Consider the following 23597-nt stretch of genomic DNA (forward strand, 5'->3'; position numbering starts at 1 on the left):
ACTGTCTTGGGGCACGCCCTGTGCAATTGCACGCGGCCCGCTTAACATCTCTGAGGTGAGCGCTTGTTATAATTTGAGGGTTTTAACGATCTTCCCTGAATCTAGAGCTAAGGGGGAAAGTCATTGGCAAAAATAAAGGTGAGGACACAGCATCGGGGGGGAGTCTGTTTGGACTTTGCCACAGGTCCAAGGAGAGCAGCTGGCCCTTGTGCATGAGCACCCCTGCCCTCCAGGGGAAGGAACGGCAGGGCCCCTCCGGAGGGTCACTGCTCCCAGGTAGAGGACGAGGGCCCTGGCCCTGGAACATGCACACCTGAATGCCTGTCATGGGGTCTGCCTTCTGGAAGCTCTCCCAAAGGGCCACGGTACCTCTCACTCAGGCAAATGGGCTACATGGGAGGGGCGAGGGGACCGTTCTGTTTGCTTTTTGTTTTTAACCGTGTGACTTCTTTTGGTATCCGTGGAAAGAGGAGCGAGAAAGAACAACGAAGGTCTTTCCAGTTCTAGAAATGGCAGCCGTGGTGTCTTGGATGAAGTGCCCGGTGTGTGTCCCACTTGTGCCTCCACTTTCTCAACGTGCTTCTTTGGGAAAAAGGAGGGAAGGAAGGGAGTGCTTAACATGAAAGAAAGCATTGCTGATGGTGGGATTTCAGACAGGACTGGGAGAATAACCGTGTGTAAGACTCCACTCATTCAAGTCAGTCCATATATCGCAGTTGCCTTCTATGTGTTGGGTACTAAAGAAAGAAAGACTCAGACGGGGACTTCTATCCTGGATGAGTCCACAGTTCCGTGGAATAAACAGACCTATAAACATAAACCAGCTCAGTTTGCAGGTAGTTAGGATCTCAGCGTTTGTGGGTTTATTTGTAATTTCTACCATTTATTCCTCAGCAACCCACACGATAGAGATGGAGTAACTTACCTTTTCGCTGTGTCATAAATTTGATTTGTGTTGCAATGTTAATGAGAAGGAGCAAGTCAATAACCCAGTAAGTGCCCCAAGTCAACCGCCTAGCATCCACTCTCAATGAGACTTTGCCCTCCTTCGCTCATTATCGTGCATGCCCCAATGCTAAGTGATATTATAACTATATTCCTTTGTGGAGAAGTGCCAGCGAGTTTGTGGAGAAAACATGACTTGTAAAGGGTGTTGTATAGAAAGGTGTATGGAAAATATGGGACTACCAAGGAAAATAAGAATTGGGAGAATCCCGGGAGCCTAGATCAGCAAGGCTGTGTTCACAGATTTGGGAATCTGGGAAGATCTTACGCCACACGCCTTGCAAACTGGCAAGAGTCAGCAGGTCTGCAATTATTATGATCAGATTTTCCAGATGAAAATGAGCTCCCATGGCGTAGGAGTTCAGCTGTCCTTGGAGGGATCAAGGGGGAGAATATCTGAAGTTGAGCGTGTCCCAGAAAATATTTGAAGCCAAGAAGGTCATGGCAGCCTGAAACCCCACGCACCGCGCACGCAGCAGGGGGATGGATACGAAGGATGTGTACGGGGTTATATACGAGGGAGCAGATGAGAGTGAGCGGGTGTGTTCAGCTCACACCCAGTCCACAGCCCCGGAGAGCTGAGACCACTCTACCAGTCGCATTTGTAAACTGGGCTGGGTGGAAGTTACCAAACGGGGAACACACAAGTAACAAGTTACTCCTTCCATCAAAGGGGGGCCCCAACATCCGGGCAGTAGCTGAGGAATATCAAAATGTGCTGATTCCTGAGCCATTACGGATACACTGTAGCCACTGACTCCATTAGCCATGACAAGTAAATGGGTTGGTCCAAAACTTCCAGCTCCAGTGATACCAGGAAGACCCTCCCAACGCTGGGTCAAGGGTCGTCCGCAAGAGAAGCGATATTAGCTCTGTGATTGACGGTTGATTCATTCTTTGACACAGTACGTATCGACCGAGGGCTTGTGATGTGCCAGGGACTGTCCCGAGGTGGCGAACTATGAGAGAAAGCCCCCGCCCACAGCAGGGCTCGCTTATAACTTCGGACAAAAAGAGAAAACGAACAAGACTCTTTCTGGGTGTGATGAGAGCTTTGAAGTCATCCACACGGGCTGAGGAGCTGGTGACCCAGGATGACGGTGGAATGAGCGTACGCAGGGTGGTCAGGGAAGGTCCTGACCCGCGTGAAACCCGTACATGGGAAGCAGGAAGCTCACCCTTCCCTAGAAGGGTGCATTTGAGGGACAGAAAAGCCTTGTGAACTTGGAAACAGGGGACAGGAAGGGACCAGATCCCTCAGGGACCTGAGATTGATGGCAAAAAGGATGCACAGTGAAGGCATGGGGGGGGGTTTAAAGACGACGGATGGGGTGTCTGTTGGTGTCACAGTCGGGGAGGGGAGCCAGTGCAGGGCTGTGCGCGGGGTCCAAACCTGTGCGTGCATCGTGACCAGAAAGAGAAACTGGGTGCCCCTGCAGGTGAACCTCCAGGACGTGCGTAAAGCTTGCTGCATCTTCTAAAAACAAATCCACATAGACAGCTACTCCAACTCTGTCTGTAAGCAGTTTGGATCTTAGCTTTACAGACTGGTCAGTTGTCATTTACGCTCCTTATTTCTGAGTAGTTCCCACGCTGGAGACGTGGTAACTCGAACTTTTTTGCTGCGTAGATGAGGAAGAGTGATCTCTACGGGAGTATGTCAAACACGGTGAACTTTCCCGGACATCTATGCCCTAGCTGATAAGTGATTTATTATGGACAAGCCATTGATAATGGATATTCTCCATGCAGAATCTTTGGTGACACATCTCTCTTCTAGTTTACTGAGGAACTAGCATCTTTCTCTTCGTTCAATTTCAATCATAAGACAACTGAACGCTGTATTGTACCCCCCCTTTTTTTTTTGCATTGGGTGCCAGGAAGCTCATATCCATATTGGATGGTTAATCACGGGAACTATTTTAATTCTTATCAGTAAGATATTTGCTTTCTCCTCCTTTCGTTAGCTGTATTAATTATTTCCATTTTATGTCACCTTAAATCTTTTTGTGGCTGGAGGAGGAATATCAATAAAGAAAATTACATGCTTCAAAGCCATAGCCCCCAGTCGGCTTGATACGTACCTTAGAAATTTTATATCCACCAGTGGCAGGGTATGAATAGTTAGTTGAATTAACAATTAAATACACTATTATTGATAATTTCTATAAAATGTGAAGCTTCAGGACTTTGGCCAAGAATTAGCACTCGGACAAGCATCATTTCTACCAGAAAATCAGGTTCTGCCATAAACTCAAGGTCTGAATATTGCCATCAGAAAGGTTTTAAGCTTAATATAAAACAGGAATGTTTCTCATCACTGGAACGCATTTGCCAAAGAACTTCAACTTCTGTCTCCTTTCCTGTTGAACTTTAAAAACCGGAGAGACAACTGTCTGTTGAGACTGTTTTGTCTAGAGCCGGGCTTAAGGCAGCGATCCAACACGATAAGTTTCGATTCTTGGTCCCCAACTCAAAATTCCAGGAAGCACCTCAATTGTACCCTGTTAATTGCAAAATTGACTTCAAGTAAAAGTAAAAAAGTAGAAAAGCCTCTCTTCTCCTTGGCTTCCTACAAAGCAGGAAGTGTGGGGGCGGTGAGTGTACAAAGACCCGAGACCCATGTGTCTGAGAGCTAGCACTGAAAGCCATTTATGACCAAGTTTAACCCCGGAAAGCCCTGCTTCCTCTCTCCCTCCGGTCACCCATATCAACTTCGGTCTCATGGCTCTGGCATTTGCCGCCACAGCTGAGCATAACCACACTGGAGTTATTACCAGATAATCCCACGTGTGGGACCTAGTCATAAACACGGGTTGTGCATCTAGATTAACTGTATGAATAACAGTTGTGGCGGGGTAGGGAGGGGGGAGGGGGGGAAAAAGGAGCCAAATTCCCTTAAGATATTCTAGGTACCTTTCATCTCTTTTCTAAAAAACAAACCACAAAATCATGAAAACCGGTCAGAACCTTATTTTTTTAATGATATAAATGACATATGTCCACTGAAGGGAAATTGAAGCATTCAGGTGGACCACCAGGGAGATGGGGGGGGGGGGAGAGAGGAAGAAAAATGTCAGTGTTTATTACTAACATTTTAGTAGACACCAGTGTTTTGCACACAAATTCTTGTGCAGAGGTCGACTAACAGAAGCCCTACGCCAAATTCAGCCCGCTTCCTGTGTGTTTTAAATAAAGCTTTATTGGAGACCCCCATGGCCATTTGCTTACGTACTGTCTTTGGCTGCTTTTATGATTCTGTGGCAGAACTAAGTAGTAAGAACAAAGACTATATGGCCTGCAAAGCCTAAAATACTAATTATTTATTATCTGGCCCTTTTCTACTTTGCCAACCCTTGATCTACACTTTTTGTCTCTACCCATCTATATTGATATAGTCTCACACACATTTTTGTTTTCTACTTTGTACTTTGAGATCATTATAAACCCACAGGAAGTGACAAAGAAATATAAAGAGAAGTTCTATGCGCTTTTTCACCCAGCGTCCAGCAGTGTTAACATCTTGGATGGCGATAGAACAATGTCGGGGCCAAAGTGGATTCAGATTGTACCCGTTTCCATGCAATCCTTGGTGGCGATACAGACACTTTTTAAATATAAAAGTGACATGAAATATAATGCCTCTAAAGTTAAGAGTGACCCAATAGGACAGTAAAGAGAGACAAATATGAATAGCGTATCCTGGGAAACCCCCAGGAATCCAACCTGATGTATGAAGCTGGAGAAAAATCCAGGCCAGTAGATACTCTCGCATTGTGCTGACCAAGACGTCTGGCGGGGCTCACGTGTTTTATTTGCACCTAAACTTATAACCCTTTCTGCTTTCTCCCTCCTACACCCCTATCATCTTGGCACTTAAAAAAAAAAAAAAACAATGTGCCTGAAATACAACGGAGGAATCAAAGATGACAACACCTTGATAAGGTCCAGAAAGTCTCAGCTCCTCTGAAGCCAGCGATTAAAGAGAAAAGTGACATTTGGTTTATTCAAATATGTTTATCCGACATCTGCCTGGGATTCGTCTGAAGTACATAGGGCTCCTTCCCACAAGGTGCCTGGCCTCAGTACAAAACACTTTGCAAGGCATGGGGTTCTCAGAGTTTCTGGCACGTTGTGTGAGAAAGGGGGAAACAGCCTTGCCGGCATGTTATGAGTGGTTATTGCATTAGGAGCACATTTCCCTTTGGGTAGGATTACCAAGCGACCACGCAGATCCCGGATGCACTGATATTTGTGTTGAGTGAGGCTGGGTTCATGGGCACAGGCTACAGGTCTTTAGGAAATGCATGAATATCGTTGATAGGGAAGAGTAATAAAGTCATTTTTTTAAAAAAGATCGGAGAAGCTGGAATTATAAAACTGTGCGGTTGAGAAAATTTAATAGAGCAGCTTGAATGGAAGGTTAGTAACTGACCAGGGAGAAGCCATGGAAAGACGTGGATTGTCTCTCGGACGCCAGGGCGGACTGTGAGTCTGCCAGGGAAGCAGACAGGACTGAAGTACTTGGTTCCTTCTGGAACCCGATGGGAGCCAGGAGGTGTGAGCGAGCACAGCTGTGCTGTGAACGGGGACCCCCACGGCAAGACGGGCTCTAAGCGGGCAGGGTAGACCCCGGAGACCAGTTAGGAGGCTGTACGACAGCCCAGGCGACCAGGCTGGGGGCCAGGAGTTCCCCAAGTGTGTCCCCCAAATAAGCAGCGTCAGCACCACCTGCAACCTGTTTAAAAGGAAACCCTTGGCCTCCCCAGAGACCGACTGGATCAGAACCCCAAGGATGGGGCCCAGAGCCCTGCGCTCTAACTAAGCCCCTGATGTGGTTGTGATGCACACTGGGGGCTGAGTTACTCCCACCTCCTTGGACGGACGTGTGTACTCTGTAGGCGAGGAGAGGTGCTCAGACCCTGTCCTAAACACAGAGCTTGTGCAACACGCAAAGACTCAGTTGAGTCCGTCCCTTAACACAGGACCAGGCTTCTGCAGTTTGCCACAGTCCCCACTCAGCCCTTCGTGCTCTCTGTGTGGATACTAGGTGTTTGTTTTTGCCCCCTGCTCTAGCCCCATGGATGAAGGAGGAAGGCATTTCAGGGATGGGGAGCCCAGAAACTTCTGTTACAAACAGCGCCTCCTGCTGCTTTTTGTTTGCTTCTTTGTTTGCGTGCAAGAATCCTCTCAATCACCTTCTTTTGGAAAGGCAGGAGAGGGAAAGAGGAAAATCCGTACTGAGGTTGCCAGGAAGCGTGTTGAAAAAGGAAAGAAATAACCGGGCCCCCTCGTTCCCTTTTTCCAATCTGGCTCCCCTTCCCCAAAGGCAGCGCTCAGTACCTGCTGTTCCTTCTCGCGAGCGTGAGAAAGGAAAAATCACTTCCCAGCTTCATCTGCCAGGTGGCAAAAGTTTTCGCTGCAAACTGCTGTTCCTACGGGCAGCTCTTATGAAACACCGCGATCACATTAAGCCCAGACAGTGACCTGTTCTGTCGCCTGAAAGAATCTGCAATTAACATGGGGAGTCTAATCAGGATATTAATGGGTTTGGTTTTTAATTCCTATAATATTTTCATCAGTAAAACAAAAAACAAAAAACAGAAAACACCTCATTTCAACCTGCATTAAGCCAGAAAAGTGGATCTGGTGGGGTGAGAGAGGGGACAGGATTTGGGAAAGCTTTTATTTTCTTGTGAGGTTAAACTGCAAGTAGACGGAGGACCCTGTTTGTTTTCAAAGAAACCTTCATTAAGGAATTAAAGGTTGAGCCTGTGCCCGCTTTGCTACATGGCAGGTGACTGTGGGAGAAAAGACGAGGTGTCGGGGCAGGGGGGGCTGCACGTGAAGCTGCTACGTGCGGATTTTCCCTGTTCCCTTCCAGGACTCGCAGTTTCATAGCTTTAAGCCCAGGGAGATCAAGTGCACGCACGCTCGCCTCCCCGAAATATACAATCGCTTAAACCAAATCAATACTTGGTTTGCAGTTACCACAGTTTACTAAATCAGGGACACCACTCATTGTAAGATGTGTCATTATTTAAGGACTTCCAAAGGGGGAAAGAGAAAGCATAGAAACAACCCTGCCGATTAGTTGTAAGATGTCATTTATCGGGAGGCGCATTCTGATTTCAGATATATTAAGATGCCCAGAGGGACACCGTCCAAGCTGGTAGGCGAGCACAGTGAAGCAATCACAGACCCTTGTTCCCTGCAAAACTTCCTGCTCCGCCAGGCTTAACATCAATGTCCACAGGTTTGTCACTTACGTGGCAGCAAGGTGCAGAGGCATCTTCATAGCTCATGTCCCCTCTGCGAAAGGGTAGAAGAAGAGTGTATCAGTCAGGATTCTGCTAGAGAAACAAATCCAGTGAGAGAGAGAGAGAGAGAGAGAGAGAGAGAGAGAGAGTGCACGAGCGCCGTGACTGTGGGATTATTTATTTACTCACTTGCTTACTCTAAGGAAGTGGCTTATGCAATTCTGAGTCTGGCTGGCCAAGTCCGAAATTTGTAGGGCAAGCCAGCAGTCTGGAAATGCTCAGGCCCGAGCTGAAGCTGCTCCCCTCGTGTGGAATTTCTTCTTCCTCGGGGAAACCTCGGTTTTGCTCTTAAGGTCTTCAACTGATTGCATGAGGCCCACCCACATGGTGGAGGATAATCTCCTTTACTAAAAATCAACTGATTATGGACTTCCATCATATCTCCAAAACACCTCCACGGCAACAATCACCTGGACAAATGTTTGAATAGCTAGGTACCAGAGCCTGGCCAAGCTGACCTATAACACCAATCAGCACAAAGAGAGAGGCGATGAAAGAAAATCCTCCAGCAAGGTTTTGCCTTTTTAATCAAGGAAGGACTCCACACCCCCCCCCCCACCTCCCACTGGCGCATGACCACCCCCAGCTACAAAGGACCCAGGAAGTGAAGTGTTTTGGTTTTCAGCCTCTAGCGGAGGGTATTTATAAGGAGACTGGGGGTGAGTGGGTGTTGAATGAGCCAACCTATAGGACGTGCTGCAACCTATTTATGGGGCATTTAATGAGTATAAGAGGCCAAAGAGCCACGTGCTGCCCAGAGTCGATTCTTGTTCATCATTTACCAAAGACAGATAACACTGACTCCTAACATGAGAAACTCATTTCCTTTCCACGCGTGGCCGCTGAAACGGCTTTTCAATTTAGAGGAGCAACATAAAATGCCTTTTAAAATATTTAAGCCGAAAAGTCAATCCACTTAAAGAAAAGTATTAAATAAGTAATAGGACGCGTGGTTTGCCAAAGCAAACTCCCTGAAGCCCCAGTCCCTCCATTAGAATACGGCCCCTCCGTGCCCACTTTGGCTAAATCACAGGTTCACGACCACACCACTCATGGAGCTTACGTTGTGGTCCCTGGGAATGCTGGTGAACCTCCTTCTCTGAGCCTCTGTGTCCTCACCTGGGAAGCAGAGCTACTATCCGTATTGATTTGATCCTGCAAAGCTTCCCACGGTGCCTGGCCTGCCCTCAGCCTCCCTCAACCAGGGAGATGCTGTCACTGTATCCATCACTCCCTCAGTGGAGGGAATGTTTTCATAACTACCCCCCCCCCACCATCAAATTGAAGGATTTTGTTATAAAAAGAGCGACGAGGGGCGCCTGGGTGGCTCAGTCAGTTGGGCGTCCGACTTCGGCTCAAGTCATGATCTCACGGCTCATGAGTTTGAGCCCCTCATTGGCCTCTGTGCTGACGGCTCAGAGCCTGGAGCCTGCTTCGGATTCTGTGTCTCCCTTTCTCTCTCTGCTCCCTCCCCCGCTCTCTGTCTCTCAAAAATAAATAAAAACATTAAAAGAAAAAGGAAGAGCGATGAGTCTGGGTTGGAGGGAGTCTCTTAACCCTGCCAAGCCTTAATGTTCCCCGCCTAGAACACGAGGCCGGGACCAGAGCAGAGAACCGCCTGTGAAGCCCCTTTGCCGTCAAGGGGACGTCCCCCTATGAGAACCCGTCAGCTTCACGCCACAAGAATGAACGGTCAATGCAATTACTCTCTCTCTTTTTCCAAAAGGAGTGAGCCGGGCACTTCATGGTTAAATAATTTACCGTGGGTCTCTCCGTAGTAATAGGCCATGAGGGATTTAAAACCATCGGGGGCGATCGTCCCGCCGAGGAAACAGCTGGTGGCACCTGGGCTCATTTTTGGTGGTCGTGGTAGGGGAGGACGCTCCTGGCAGCCGGCGGATAGAGGCCAGGCCTAAGGTCCTGCAGTGCACAGAGCAGCCCCCCCAAAAGAGAAGCACCCAGCTCTACGTGCCAGTCTGCTGAGGGCGAGATTCCCCGCAGGCCTTGACCCGCAGGTTTTCACGAGGGTCGCATGAGGTCAGGGCTCCGTCAGCCCGCTGCAACCCGCGGGCAGAGCCAGGCGAGCACTGCCAGAAATCAGAGGCGCCGATGAAGCTGTTGGAGCCAAGTGGGGACGAGTTGGCCAACGCACGCGCTGATGGGACTGGATTCCAGAGTCTTGCCCTCTGCATCACTGACAGTGAGAACAGAGGGCAGGAATCGGATCGAAGCCCAGCTTAGTCACCCAAAAAGAAGCCAAGCTGTAGCTGTAATAGGGACAAAGCTCCCAAGCCCGGGTGGGGAAGAAATACAACCTCCGCCTACATTCTTCACCTGAACTAAATGTGGATTGCAAGTCCGTGCTCAGGTGGCTGAAACGTATTCCCAGTCGGTTCAGGTCTCCTCTCCTTTCCCAAGGGATACGACTAAAAGGGGTGGCGGGGACGTGCAGGCCGGGGAAGGTGGGTCCCTCGCAGAGGGGGCATCTAGTAGCAGGTGGTGGCAAGGTCTCACGGATGTGAGAAGGATGTCCTCTCAGATGTCCTGGTCCTCTGAGCCCACAACCGCCACTGGGCAGTTCCTGAGCCACTTTGAGCTCTGTGAGGCTTCAGTACATTTACTCCCCCTCAGCCTCGTGAGGTGGCCGTGGCATTCTCCCTCTGGGGCACACGGGCACCCTGTCAGGCAGCCACAACCAGTTGTACACGCGCATGGCCAGGTGCAAAATGAAAATGGCGGCGGGGGGGGGGGGCGGTTTCCTTCTCCAAAACTGATTCGGAATTTCCAGATGGCAACAGCAGGGCGTTCAACCAAATGCAGAGCCCTGCGTCACTTCCTGGGTTAGATGCCCATGAACCCGGCCCTAGAGGGACCCCCACCCCCACCCCACCTGCCTGGACACCCACCTCTCTGAGCCATTCTGCTGCCTTTCCTCCCCAGTGCACGGGAGCCCAGGGCATCTGGGGGGACTTGTGGCTTTCGTAGGTGCAACTGGGGAAAGAGTCCAGATTGTCACTACTCCTGAGTCCCCTCAAATCTGTTAAGCTTCCTATCAGGCCCACCTGGCCTCATGGGACTCCCTAGTTCACCTCCAGCTGCCCTCTGTCCCCCGCCCACAAGTTTAGCTCGTCACGTCCAGCAGGGAGACTTGCTCTGTAACTGTGTCTGGTCCTGTCCCCGAGTTGCCTCAGGAATCATGGGTTGGCAAAGCCAACCTTTACTAAACTCAGATTCCTGTCCTTACATTTTTGGTGTGGTCACGAGGACCAATGCCCGGTGGAGGGAAGAGCAGCCAACACAGGAATGCTAGCAAAACTCAAGGCAATTTTCCCCAAGTGTCATCCCACCATGTGCAATGGACCACACATCATCATCGTCCCCAGATCCCCCGGTTTGTGAAGATGGTGGCCTCCTGGGCAGGATCTCCCTGTAGCCTTCAAGCCCTCACTTAGAGCCCATCTCTTCCAGGAAGTCCTCTTTGATTTCTCCCAGGTTGAGGTCACTAGTCCTTCTGAAGCCCACGTGGTACAATAGCCGTGCCTCCTGCCCACCCCACCCCCACTGCCCGGCTCTCTCTCCCCTGTCCTGCAGACCCCCGGGAGGCAGCTGTGGGTAATGGCAAAAACACAGCACTTGGGACATGGACGGGTGTGGGGTAGGTCCTGACTCTGTGTCAGCTTGGGCAAGCCGTCTGGCCTCTCGGAACCTTCATTTCCTGGTCGGAAGAAATTGAGGGTGATCATACCTGCTCGGCAGGCTTGTTTGTTGCAATGCTTGTGTTGTTGTTGTTGTGCAAGTTTTAGGTCTGCTGTGAGACTACAGGCCCTCCCGTCGGGGACCTTATGCACCTGTGTGTCTCCAGCCCCTCCGAACCCAGGGCAGGGCACAGTCTCTGACACATAGTGTCACTATTTGTCGGGTCAGCGAGTGAATTCCCCACCCTGGTTTGCTCCCCTCTCAAGAGGGAGATAGGAAATCAGAACTTCTCGGGTCGTCCTCTCTCACCGCCAGTTACCAGCTTTCCGGAGCACCGGCTGAGCTGACCTCCAGGCAACAAGTGTGTGAGGGGTAAGGATGACTGGGGTCCCGGGCTGTGCCAGGCTCTGCGCTCAGGGAACGGTGACCGGCTGTCCCGGTCTGCCCGCGACTGAGCGGCTTCCTGGGACTTCCAGCCCCAACGCTGGGATAGTCCCTGGTGAAGGGGGGCAAGTTGGTGACCTTGGCTAAGGCTTCTCACGTACTATCTCGTTCATTTTTAAATATACTTGACTTTTCAGGACAGTTTTAGAATTACAGAAAAAAAAACCAGACAAACTAATAGCGTGACTTCCCACGTGCCCTGAACCCAGCGTCCCCTATTCCTAACATCTTATGTGAGTACAGTACATTTGTCACAACTAATGAGTCAATACTGGCACATTATTATTAACTAACATCCATACTTGATTCGCGTTTCCTTAGTTTCGCCGGCCCCAGGTTCCCATCCAGGATACCCCCTCACGTTTAATTCCTCATGTCTGCTTTCGTTCCTCTTGGCTCTGACAGCTTCTCAGACTTTTTCTCTATTTGCTGACCTTGGCAGTTTCAAGGGGTACTGGTCAGGTATACTCTAATATCTCCTTTTTTTAGGTTTATTTATTTATTTTCAGAGAGAGAGAGAGAGAGTAGCGAAGGGACAGAGAGGGAGGGAGAGAGAGAGAATCCCAAGTAGGTTCTGCACCATCAGCACGGGAGCCGATGCAGGGCTCAAGCCCACGAACCGTGAGATCGTGACCTGAGCAGAAACCAACGGTTGGAGGCTCGACCAACTGAGCCACCCAGGGGCCCCTCTGGTATCTCTTTTAACGCTCACACAAACCATAAGCGACAGATACTATTATTCCATTTTACAGATGTGATAGCCGGTAAAGGACCGAGTGAGAATTTGAGTTTTCCCGGGGGGCCAGCGATTCCTTCATAACATCGACAACAATGACAAGGAATATCTTTAGTCCTTGCTGTGTCTCAACTACCCCACTACGAAGCCCATAAATATTCTAGCCTGTAATCCTCACGGTCATTTATGTCATGGAGAATAAACTTATGCCCATTTTGCAGACAAGGAAACTGAGGTCCAAAGAGGTTAATTCCCTGGCCCAAATCATACAAGTGACAAATGGAAGAGCGGAGAAACGCCCACCCCTCTGAACCAAGGCCTCTAGATGTCCTGTATGTTCGGTACTATTGGGGATGGCCCAGTTTCGCTGGGCCTTATTCTCCCCCCAGGCGGAAGGTCTAGATTGAGGTTTCTCACGCTTGACTGTACGCGCCCATCACCTGGGGATCTCGTCAAAAGCGCAGATTCTGATTCCGTGAGTCTGCGGTGAGGCCTAAGGTCCCGTATTTATAACACGATGGCAGGCGGGCCCCTCTCTGGAGTAGCCAGGCTGAGGACCACCTCTGACTTGACAGCTTACTTTTACGTTCGGGAACAAATAAGGTAACTGCCACGTGGCCCCACAAGGAAGTAGCCAGGGTCCCTCGGGTCACTTCCCGGCCCTCTGGAGCGCCAACTGCCAGCGGACAGGAAGAAATCTCAGAGCTGAGAAATCCCGGTTGCCATCTTTCCGGACGACCCACTGGCAACTCTCCCCTCTCCAGCGGCGGGGTTTGTACAAAATGTAATTAGCCCAGGTGAGGCTCATTAGAGCCAGGCTGGCATTCTGCCAGGGCGCCACGAGCTCTGTGCCAACCCCTTGATTTCAATATCAATGGCAGCGCTGACAAGGAAGCTGGAAGGCTCGGCAGGCTGGGAGGAAGCTTTGTACCCGGGCGGGCGAGCCTCTCCCTCCTCCTCTCGCACTCCCGCTCTTGCCACGAGGTGAGGCAGTCGGAGTCATCCAATCACAGCCAGCTCTTGAGCAATTTCCACCGTCCTCCCCTTTCTACCAGGCTGGGCCCCAGGTGATCCTAAACATTAAATGAAACTCAGAAAATGGGGCCGCTCGGAGAGAGGGACGTTGGGAGCCGGTCCTGGGCTTGAGCAAGACTCTCCACTTCCCTTGTCAGTTTCCTTGGCCTTCCCCGGGGCCTGGGGCACAGGGCAAAGTTTCACTCCAGAACCTCGCAGCTCTGGAGGGTTTCTGCCAGAGGGTCCCAATCCCCTGCGTGTTTCCTTGTTCTCACGCAAAATGTACAAGGGTCATGGTGGCCGACGCCGTCTTTTCTTCCCGTAAACGGAGATATTTGTGCTGATGCAGTGGTTTCGGGATAGGACTCTAGGCGGGCTCCCAGCTCACGATTCTTATCGTCCTCATCGTCCCACTCATCATCACTGTCATTTATCAGGGACTTATCATGTGCTACGCACCAGCCTTTGTATTTTGCCTGTATTCTCCCAATTAATGCGTGCAAGGAGGAAGGTTGTTCTCCTGTTACCTAGAGGGAAAAAAATAGCCTCACCCAAAGCCGTCCTATCACTTAGTGGGTCGTTCTGTGTGTCCGGCTGTTGTAGGTGACACTGAGGTCATTTTCCACTGTGCAAATCCCCAAAAGAATTGGGATTTAAAAGTGATTGCCTTATAAGTTTGCTCAGAAACCAGGAGTTGATCATTGGTTTTATTATAGAGAGGAAGAGAATGATAAAGACGGCAAAGAAAAGAAGTGGGGGGAGGGGGAGAAAGAGGAGAAAAAAAGAAAATCAGGCAAATTCACAGAATGATGTCCTTGGGGTATGAGTAAGAAAAATGGCAGCCGTGATGTGCCATGCACTGTATTGAATGCTAAGCGTTAGAGAAAATGGATTCCAACTGGCTATGTTAGAAATGGGTATATATTGATGTGTATGTATTAATTTACCATGACAATGTGCAACCCTATTGAGAAAGGGTAGAAATAAAGTCTGTAACCTTTGCTTTCTCTCCCTAAAAAAAGAGTACTTAGGTCATGGTAAATTCCATAACGTGAACATTCATTTTTTTAAAAGATATATTTGATGAATACTTTGTATTTACCAAGAAAGAGAGATTTAAAACATAGAGAGAAAGGGGCACCTGGGTGGCTCAGTCAGCTAAGGCTCTGACTTCGGCTCAGGTCATGATCTCAGGGTTCGTGGGTTCGAGCCCCGTGTCAGGCTCTGTGCTGACAGCTCAGAGCCTGGAGCCTCCTTTGGATTCTGTCTCCTTCCGTCTCTGTCCCAACCCCCACTCACACTCTGTCTCTCTCTCTCACAAAAATAATAATAATAATAAACATTAAAAAATAAAAATGAAAAAAAATTAAAATATAGAGAGAAAGGGGCGCCTGGGTGGCTCAGTCAGTTAAGTGTCCAACTCAGGTCATGAACTCACAGTTCATGAGTTTGAGCCCCGCATCGGGTTCTCTGCTGTCAGGGCAGAGCCGGCTTCAAATCCTCTGTTTCCTTCTCTGCCTCTCTCTCTCTCTCTCTCTCTCTCCCCCTCTCTCTGTCTCTCTCTCTCTCTCTCTCCCCCCCCCGTCTCTCAGAAATAAATAAGTATTCAAAAATAACAATAATAAATATATTTTAAAAATAAAAATAAAATAGAGAGAGAGAGAGAACTTACCATCTAGCAAGTGAATGGATAGTTGCAGTAGTGAATGCCACGCCCCCTAAGGAGGACAGTTTGAGTTTTCTCAGGCAAGCAACAGAAGCTGATTGTGGTGAATTCAAGCAAAGATCCCAGGAGAACAAACAGGGCCTCGAACGCAGATCCGAGGTGAGTAGTCAGGGGCAACATCCTAGAAGAAGCCATGTTTCCCTTGAGACTCGAGGAAGAAGCAGACGGAACCATGCAGATGAGTGCTTCTGTGCGTGTTAAGGAGGCGGGAGCAGGGGTGGGCAGGTGAAAGGCGAGGGATGGCATGGGTGAGGGGTTAGAGAACATTCCGCAAGGAGGTGACTGGAAACTCCCACGGATGTCCCATTGCCTCCAGACCCCTGGAAAAGGGGGCTGAGTGGACAAGCGTCAGGGGACCAATCCACACAGAGGACCGGTCCCTTCTCTCCCCCAGCGGAGGAAGCCTTAGGAAGGGTATGTGGTGAGAAGTCACAGAAGGAGGCAGGGTGAATTAAATCTCCTAGTGCCGTCAGCATCTAGCAAGTATCTCATAAAGCTGCCTGGCAAGGAGCTGCTTCACTCCAGGAAAGTGCCTCCTGGTTACCATGAGTCAGAGAGTGATCTACAAAATAATTCCCCAAATTAGAGTTTGCCGGGTGTAAGTTTGTAAATCTGATCCCCCCTGCCCGCCCCCCATTACGCTGATTATATCTTTCATCCCCAAGAATGAAGCCGAGAGCCTCCCCCCCCGCCCCTCCTCCCCTCCCCCTGTAATCCTCACCCCTCATTTCTCAGCTCGTGCCACCCCTAAGGCAGTGGAGTGATCCCCGCGAAGCTTCCAGGCAGTTCATTAAAAACCGCCACCCTCTCCATTGCCCACCGGGCACTCCCAGCAGCCCCTGGGGCCATGGCGGTGGCAGAGGAAGCCAGTCACTCAGGAGGGCCCGGCCCCCTCCGAGGACGGGACCCCCGCACCGATGAGAGGGGCCAGCAAACAGTTAATGGTTTAATCCCTTACAGAAAAAGTCAAGGCAGACTTGTGATTCTTGATGTTAATGAAGGTGTCACACATTGTCTAGAGAAAGTTGTGCCTGGCAATCTTCCCTTTTTCGGATGCCTACCCCAGTGACATTTCATCTCACATCCACCTTAATGAAATGCATAATTAACATATTCTAATTGTGCTGAGCGCTGCGATGATTTTGACAGAACTCACTTTCCATGTCTAATTTGATGCTAATTTAATCTGTTCCTCTCCCGCTGACATGACCTTTCTTGATTGAGTTTCACTGAGGAAATTTTTTGATGGATTGATTTATCAGCATTGCAGAGACAACAAAGGCTCAGGGTGCACGACAGAAAATAGGAAGGGATCGGCCCTCGGAGCCGGCGCGCTCTGAACTTGCCGGCTGGAATGTCCTCTTTCCAGAGACGGCTTGTCTGATCTACTGATGGAATTTGAGAAATGTGACATCTGTGTGTGGGTTTGATCTCTCCGATAAAGACAGTAAATATCTCATTGTGGTCGTGAAGCTTTGCGTGGAAAACTCCTCCAGGGCTGGTGGAAGGAAGCTTAGAATCCTCCTAATCCTTGACCAAGAGCCCAGCCGGCCAGGCTGGTTCCCCACCTCACCGATGGCCACTTCCTGGCTGGGTTCTTGAGTAGAATTTGGTCCCTTGGCTTCTTCCACCAGAAGGCAGGGGGAGGCAGGGAAGTGTCCCTCTTTGGTTAAAATGGAACAACCTTGCAACCAAGTAGGTCACTCATTAGCCAGCCTCCCACAGTCGGTTTCATTTTGGGCAGGAAGTGGTTCTCAGTCGAGGACATCAACGCCCTCCCTCCCCTCAGCACAACTCCCCTGTACCATTTTGAGGGAAGAAAACCAATGTGGAGGAAGCAGCTGAAATCTGAGACGGGGTGGGATCTCCGGGTGTATTTCAGACTCTCGAGGGACGTGTAAACCTTGATCTTGTGGGAGTGTTTGTGGACTTTTCCCCCAGCGCACCTCCCCTTCCATACACGGTGTCCAAAGACCATACTGTGACTACCTTTTTCCAGTTCCAGACCTTTGGGGAAGCATGTGCTTACGACCCACGCAGATATCAGAAAGCAGGTGAATCACAGAGGGGAGCCTGCCAGGAAATTGCCAAGATAGAATCCTAAAAACTGTAAAACAAAAAAACAAAAAACAAAAAACAAAAAACAAAGACCTCCTCAGTATTTGGTTTTTGTTTCATGTAAAGACTGCCTCATTTTCCCAAATGTTTCTCTTAGAAAAGGATGTGCTTAAGGTGTCCGTCGTAAATAGACGTTTTTCCTTCAGAGCGGTCCTCGAGGAGGATGAAACATTTATTCCAACATGGTTGCCGTGACTGCAAAGATTTTTGCAAAATTTCTTTGGGAGCTGCCTGATGAGCCCCACAAGGATAGCGAGATAACGAGATTATAATCATTATAATTACACTTCATCATAGATCAAAAGCAGTTTAACTCAGCAAATGACCTGGTCTGCCTCACTATCCTTTATTCTAAGCGACTTCTGGCTTTGCTCAAAGATGCAATCCCTCTGCAAAGCCCGACTGGACAGCGTGTCTCAGTGTGATCCCAAGGCAGCAGGCACAGAGGAAGATGGGCTCAGAGGCCACGCTCCTTCAGTTCGAATACCCCCTCTGCCGCGGACTGGGAAACTGTGCCTAGCTTTCCTCGTTGGTCACATTGCATAATACTAGTCCTACCTTAAAGAGTTCTTTTGAGGATGAAATTAGTTAATAATGTATCTGCCAAGCATTAAGAACAGTGCCTGAGAATAGCTTGGCTCATCTTTGAGGTCTGAGCAAGTCTTCTTCTTCTTTTTTTTTTTTTTTAACATTTATTCATTTTTGAGAGACAGAGCATGAGCGAGGGAGGGGCAGAGAGAGAGGGAGACACAGAATCCAGAGCAGCTCTGGGCTCTGAGCCGTCAGCACAGAGCCTGACGCGGGGCCCGACCCCAGGAACCGAGAGATCATGACCCGAGCCAAAGTTGGACGCTTAACCAACAGAGCCATCCAGGTACCCCTGAACATCTCTTCTTATAAGAAATGTGCCTACACCTCCCCAATGCTAGTGTGGCTTTCCCAGCTGAAGTCCGAACCGGGCTATATTGAACTATTCTCCGAACTTATTATTAAGTAACCAGACACACAGTTTTAAGGCATCTTCAACGAGGTGTCCGTTTCTAATGCTGTTGTACCAAATTACCACAAACTTCCCTGGCTTCAAACGACACAGATGCATCGTCTTATAGTTCTGGAGGTCTGAGGTCCCAACCAGTCTCGCTGGGATAAAATCAAGGTGTCTCCAAGGCTGCTTCCGGGGCCCCGGGGGAGAATCTGATTCCTTGCCTTTTCAGCTTCCAGAAGCCGCCTGCATTGCCTGGCTCACAGACGGTGCCTCAGATCACTCCAATGTCATCAGTCCTCAGCTCTCCTATTAATGGTTCTACCCTTCCTGTTCCCCTCTTATAAGAACCCTTGTGACGTCACTGGACCCACCTGGATCATCCAAATTAAATCTCCCCCATCTCAGGATCCTTCATTTGCTCCCAAAGTGTCTCCTACCATGTACAGGAAGGTATTCACAGGCTCTGGGGATTAGGAGGTGGACATTTTAGGGGTCATTATCCAGCCTCCCACAATTGGTTTCATTTTAGGCAGGAAGTGGTGCTCAGTCGAGGACATCAACGCCCTCCCTCCCCTCAGCACAACTCCCCTGTACCATTTTGAGGGAAGAAAACCAATGTGGAGGAAGCAGCTGAAATCTGAGATGGGATGGGATCTCCAAGGTGGTGAAGTCTCTTAAAATGCTCCGCCTCCGTGGCCTCGTGGGGATTTTGTTATGTTTGGCCGTCAACGTCAGGCTTGAGACGCTTCAAGGATTCGAACTCCAAATACATGTCCCCCTGGAGCCTATCAACCTGGCTACAAATTTGATAGGGACAATGCATCCTACCTGATACGTTTAAGACAGCACATTCCCCTAGGGCACGTGGCCAAAGCCTTTCTTACGTGGCTTCCATCAAGTCAGGAATTTGTATTTTGTTTCGTTCTCTACTGCTTCTGCTGGGCCTAGGACAGTGGTACCTTACAGGCAATAAGTAAATATACTTGTCATATAAATGAGTGAGTGATCGATACCGAGGGCTTTTATAGTGCATGGAAGCTATAAACTGCTCTGCACAAAAATGAAACACACTTTTGTCTCCTCTGCCAATATTTCACCTGGGAAACCCTGGATTTCACTGAACAGTACCATCTACTGTGGTCACCTTGAAGCTTCAGGTTTTTTCCCACATGAAACCAGAGGAGACACTGGGAAACCATCGTTGCTTAGAGCAATGTCTACTCATCAAATCTTTTTCATTAGAATAGTTCATTCCAATAAGATCTTGGGCATATTTGATAAGCCAGCATCCAGGGAACAAAGCTGTTATAAAATGACTTACTTAGAGGTTCCAGTCATAATTTTTGGCCTCAGAATATTGCTGGGTGTTTTATTTTATTTTTTTTTTGTCGGTCTAAAATGAAAATGTAACATTTCAACTGCAATCCATTAGAAAGAAGCAAAGAAGGGGCTATTTGCATTTGATCTACAAATTGGGCCAGAATAATTTTTGTCGACTTCTGATCTGCCAATACTCGGTTTTTTTAAAAAATTAAACTAAATGCTCATTAATTCACTGTTTTCCCTTATTGAGTGAAAAGATTTTTTTTCTGTCCACGGTGTTTTTATCCAGAATCAGTTAGAGAATATTTTGCATTATTAAAAATTGGGCAGGTGGGAAGTGACATTTCCTTTGAACTCCAAACAAATGGCAAACTTCAAAAAAAATGTGTGACGAAACAACATAGTATCTATAACCCAAAGGGTCCACAATGGAAAATAACACGAGAGAAACGAAGAGATTTTTTTTGGCAAATAGGATTCTAATGATACTTAATTCCAGTATGTTAGTCTTAGTGTTTACAAGTATTAATTGATTCTCTGTCAAAAGAAGTATCATTTTAGGTCACATAAAAATTAATTCAATTATTGGGTTGACTGGGTGGCTCAGTCAGTTAAGCATCGGCTCTTGATTTTAGCTGAAGTCTTGATCTCACAGTGTGAGTTCAAGTCCAGCATCAGGCTCCATGTTGGAAGCATGGAGCCTGCTTGGGATTCTCTCTCTCTCTCTCTCTCTCTCTCAATCCCTTTCTCTCTGCCCCTTCCCCTGCCCCCCCCCTCTCTCTCTCTCAAAATAAATAAATTTTTAAAAAATAATTCAATTATCATCCATCCAAAAATTTGAAAGACTGTATGTGGTAGGCAAAATTCTAAAGAAGGCCTCCTAAGAGCCCCATTTTACATTTGTTCGGGTCCTGCAGCAAAGGGATTTTGCAGATGTAATGCCTACCTCAACTTAGTTGACCTTACACCACAGAGATTATGTGTCTCAGGTGGCCTGATCCAATCCGATGGTCCCTTTAAAAGCAGAGCATTTTCTGGAACTTGAACCAAAAGGAAACCTCAGAGAGAGGCATCCCTACTGGCCTCAGGGAGGAAAATGAAAATTGGGTCCAACAGATTTGAGTTCAAATTCTTCCCAGTTGGTCTTAGGACTTTTGCAGACTTTCCTAATCACCCTATGCCTTCATTTCCTAGTCTGTACTACGAGCAACCTCATAAATGTATCGTGAGGCATTAAGACAGATAATATGTACAAAATATTATCCGTGCCTGACACATACTAGGTGCACAACAAAAGGTAATGATTATTATTTTCTTTAAATGAATGAAGAGGATTCTAAGGTTATCATTCCCTGACTCCTTTGCAATCTGGGCTCTGAATCTAAAACGATATGAGTTCACGCACATGAAACAACACAGACAAACATAATCCAAGTACGAGGCTTTATATTTTGTCGGGAGTGTGGTTGGGGCCGGTTGTTGATCCCTAGAGGGATGTGTTTCTGAAGTCCAAACTTCTAACACCATGCCTTTTTCAATAAAAACTAGAGAGCCTGGGTCCTGTGCTTACAAGTTCCCACAAAGTGGAAACAGTCTTACAAATTAATTTATACCAAGTTGATAAAGACCAGCTTCCCATATGCATTGCATCAGAGATTTTTGATGCGTTCATTCTAAGAAATAAGGTGGAGATTTCAGACATCAGTGTCAAAGCTGATAGGATAATTGGTGGGCCACACAAATCCCTTGGCTATTACCGTGTGGAGAGCAGTCTATACCACATCCAGGAAATGACCCCCCCTGTGTTGTATGTTTGCCTGATTACTTACCGCCATGAAAAGATTTCCACAAGTTCCTTCTTTTCAATAAACCGTTTGTATCGCTTAGAAAAATTAAAGGAATAGGTGTTTTTTTATGAAGAAATAGAAAACAAAGAAAATCAAAATAGAAAAAAACTAGAAATAAACTATCATCTTGCCATCCCTAGAAAATGATGATCTGGATAAGGGCGCCCGGGTGGCTCAGTCAGTTGAGTGGCTGACTCTTGATTTCAGTTCAGGTTATGATCCCAGGGTCATGAGATCGAGCCCCACATCTGGCTCTTCGCTGGATGTGAAACCTACTTAAGAGTCTCTCTCTCCCACTGCCCCTCCCCTGCCTGCTCCCTCCTTCTTTCTCTCTCTCTCTCTCTCTCTCTCAATGATGCTCTGTGAATGTCAGTAACAGAGGGGCTTATGGTTGGTGAATCAGGTCGGAAAGAGCCTTGAAGATCTGCCCCGAAACTGTGTTGCTCTGCAAGCACTTTGTGGTACCTGGGGGTGTAATTAAGTTACTGATGGAGATTAATACAGGGGTGAAGCCCTGTCTCCCAACTGTACATGAATTTCACGCAATGAAACTTCATGGCATGTAAATCATATCTCAATAAAGCTGTTGAGGAAACAAAAAGAAGAAAGGGTGAACACGGAGAAGAGAGGCCTTTCTGAGGAGGTGACATTGAACCGACATGGGGGTGTAGGCAAAGACAGAGATCGGCTGGGGGTGGGGAGAACATCACGGGCAGGGAGTCTGTGCAAAGACCCTGAGATGAAAAAGGACTTGGCATGTGTAATGAACTAGTGGAAGCCAAGGATGGCTCGAGTATGTTGAGCAAAGGCAGAAGTTTTGAGAGAAGAAATTGGGGAGGCAGGGAGCAGTAAGTCTCGCGGGATGCTTCATGTGCTATGGGCCATTCATCGAGAGATCCGAACCCAGGAAGTGACATGCTGTAAGTTACAGTTGACAACACTTTTTTGAAGAGAGTAACAACAAGGGCACCTGGGTGGCTCAGTTGGTCAAGCGTCCGACTTCGGCTCGGGTCACGATCTCGCCATTGCCGGGTTCGAGCCCCACCTTGGACTCTGTGCTGACAGCTCAGAGCCTGCAGCCTGCTTTGGATTCTGTGTCTCCCTCTCTCTCTCTCTGCCCCTCCCCTGCTCGTGCTCTATTCTCTCTCTTTCTCAAAAATAAATAAACATTAAAAAAAAATTAAAGAAAGGAGCAACAACAGCTAATCCTATGTCCTTACTGTTCTCGGGATTTTACATTACTAATTTATTTATCCTTCACAATAATCCTGAGGTAGGCACCAACTAGAACTTGTTCAAGAAACCTCGAGGGGAGCCACAATTTGCACTCAGTCTGCCCCACAACAGAGCCTGAAATCATAACCAGTACCCTACACTTGAAAGTCTGGATGGCCACACCAATCTGTGCAGTTGCACACAGCCCCGTGCTCGGAAGGATCCCACACGTGGTTTTGTGCTCTGCGGTCACCATCTTGAAATGCTCAGTGACATTTGAACAAGAGGCCTCTGATGTTCAGTTTGCACAGGACCCCACAGAGTGTGTAGCCAGCACGCCCACCTTCTAGGACTTTTACTACAGAAGGAATCGTTAACCCACTGAAGGTCCTGGGTAGGCTGGCCAGGGAGGAAGGTCAACCCCTTGAAGTTAAACTTGAAATTTCTCACGCATGTCCGTTTGGGGAGACAGAACGCCCAGCTTCCTTCATACACTCAGCGGGACCCATGAATTCAAAAGGGACACAACTCGTTGATCTACCCCATTCTGATATTTGGGAATAGTCAGGTGATGGAGTGAACTTTTTCTTATTGAGCTTCTTGTTATCCTGTATGTATCAATAGTCTTAGCATTAGCAACATCCTTTCCAGAAAACAGAAATAATAATAATAATTATTATTGTTTAAGTACTGTCATTATAATTAATGAATGAAAATTAGTGGAAAAGAAGAAACTATAAGCCAAAGATTTTTTTTGGTGTGTTTTCCGTCCTGAAGGGCACCTAAAAGTGTGCCTTTACCTCTATTGACCTAGTTATTTTAATCCCCCAAAAAACAAAAGCTGTTCTTCTGAATTTATACTAATGAATTCAGTTTAACATTTTTCACCTGTTTGCATGAATTTAATTTTTGTTTGTTTCAGAGACCAGCTTGGATTATACGGGTACTTTTCAATAATCATTATTCCATAGGATAACGTTCGGTACCCAGAACATGTTCCTAATAATAAATGTGAATATGTGTATCCCATAATAAATAATGTTCACTGCTAGTTTTAACATTCTAATTAATGTATTCAATGATTAGTTATTGCTATCATCTTAAAGCCAGGGTTTATTTATAACTAGAAGAAAACTAGATTTCAAAGGTAGTTCCTCAATTCCATTTA

At 47.8% G+C, this 23597-nt stretch overlaps 1 protein-coding gene and 1 long non-coding RNA gene across 3 annotated transcripts in view; one reads left to right on the top strand and one right to left on the bottom strand.

The window, feature by feature from the left end:
- TSHZ2 (teashirt zinc finger homeobox 2) overlaps positions 1–23597 on the top strand; it is a 455675-nt gene that overhangs the window by 330412 nt on the left and 101666 nt on the right. The window lies entirely within an intron of this gene.
- Positions 7024–7560, bottom strand: LOC131485955 (uncharacterized). The gene is made up of 2 exons (XR_009249103.1): positions 7463–7560; positions 7024–7317 (listed from the first exon to the last, which is right to left on the bottom strand). It is a non-coding gene; the product is annotated as an uncharacterized LOC131485955 (long non-coding RNA).

Source organism: Neofelis nebulosa, chromosome 9 (genome assembly GCF_028018385.1).
Source record: "Neofelis nebulosa isolate mNeoNeb1 chromosome 9, mNeoNeb1.pri, whole genome shotgun sequence".
Classification (NCBI taxonomy): domain Eukaryota; kingdom Metazoa; phylum Chordata; class Mammalia; order Carnivora; family Felidae; genus Neofelis; species Neofelis nebulosa.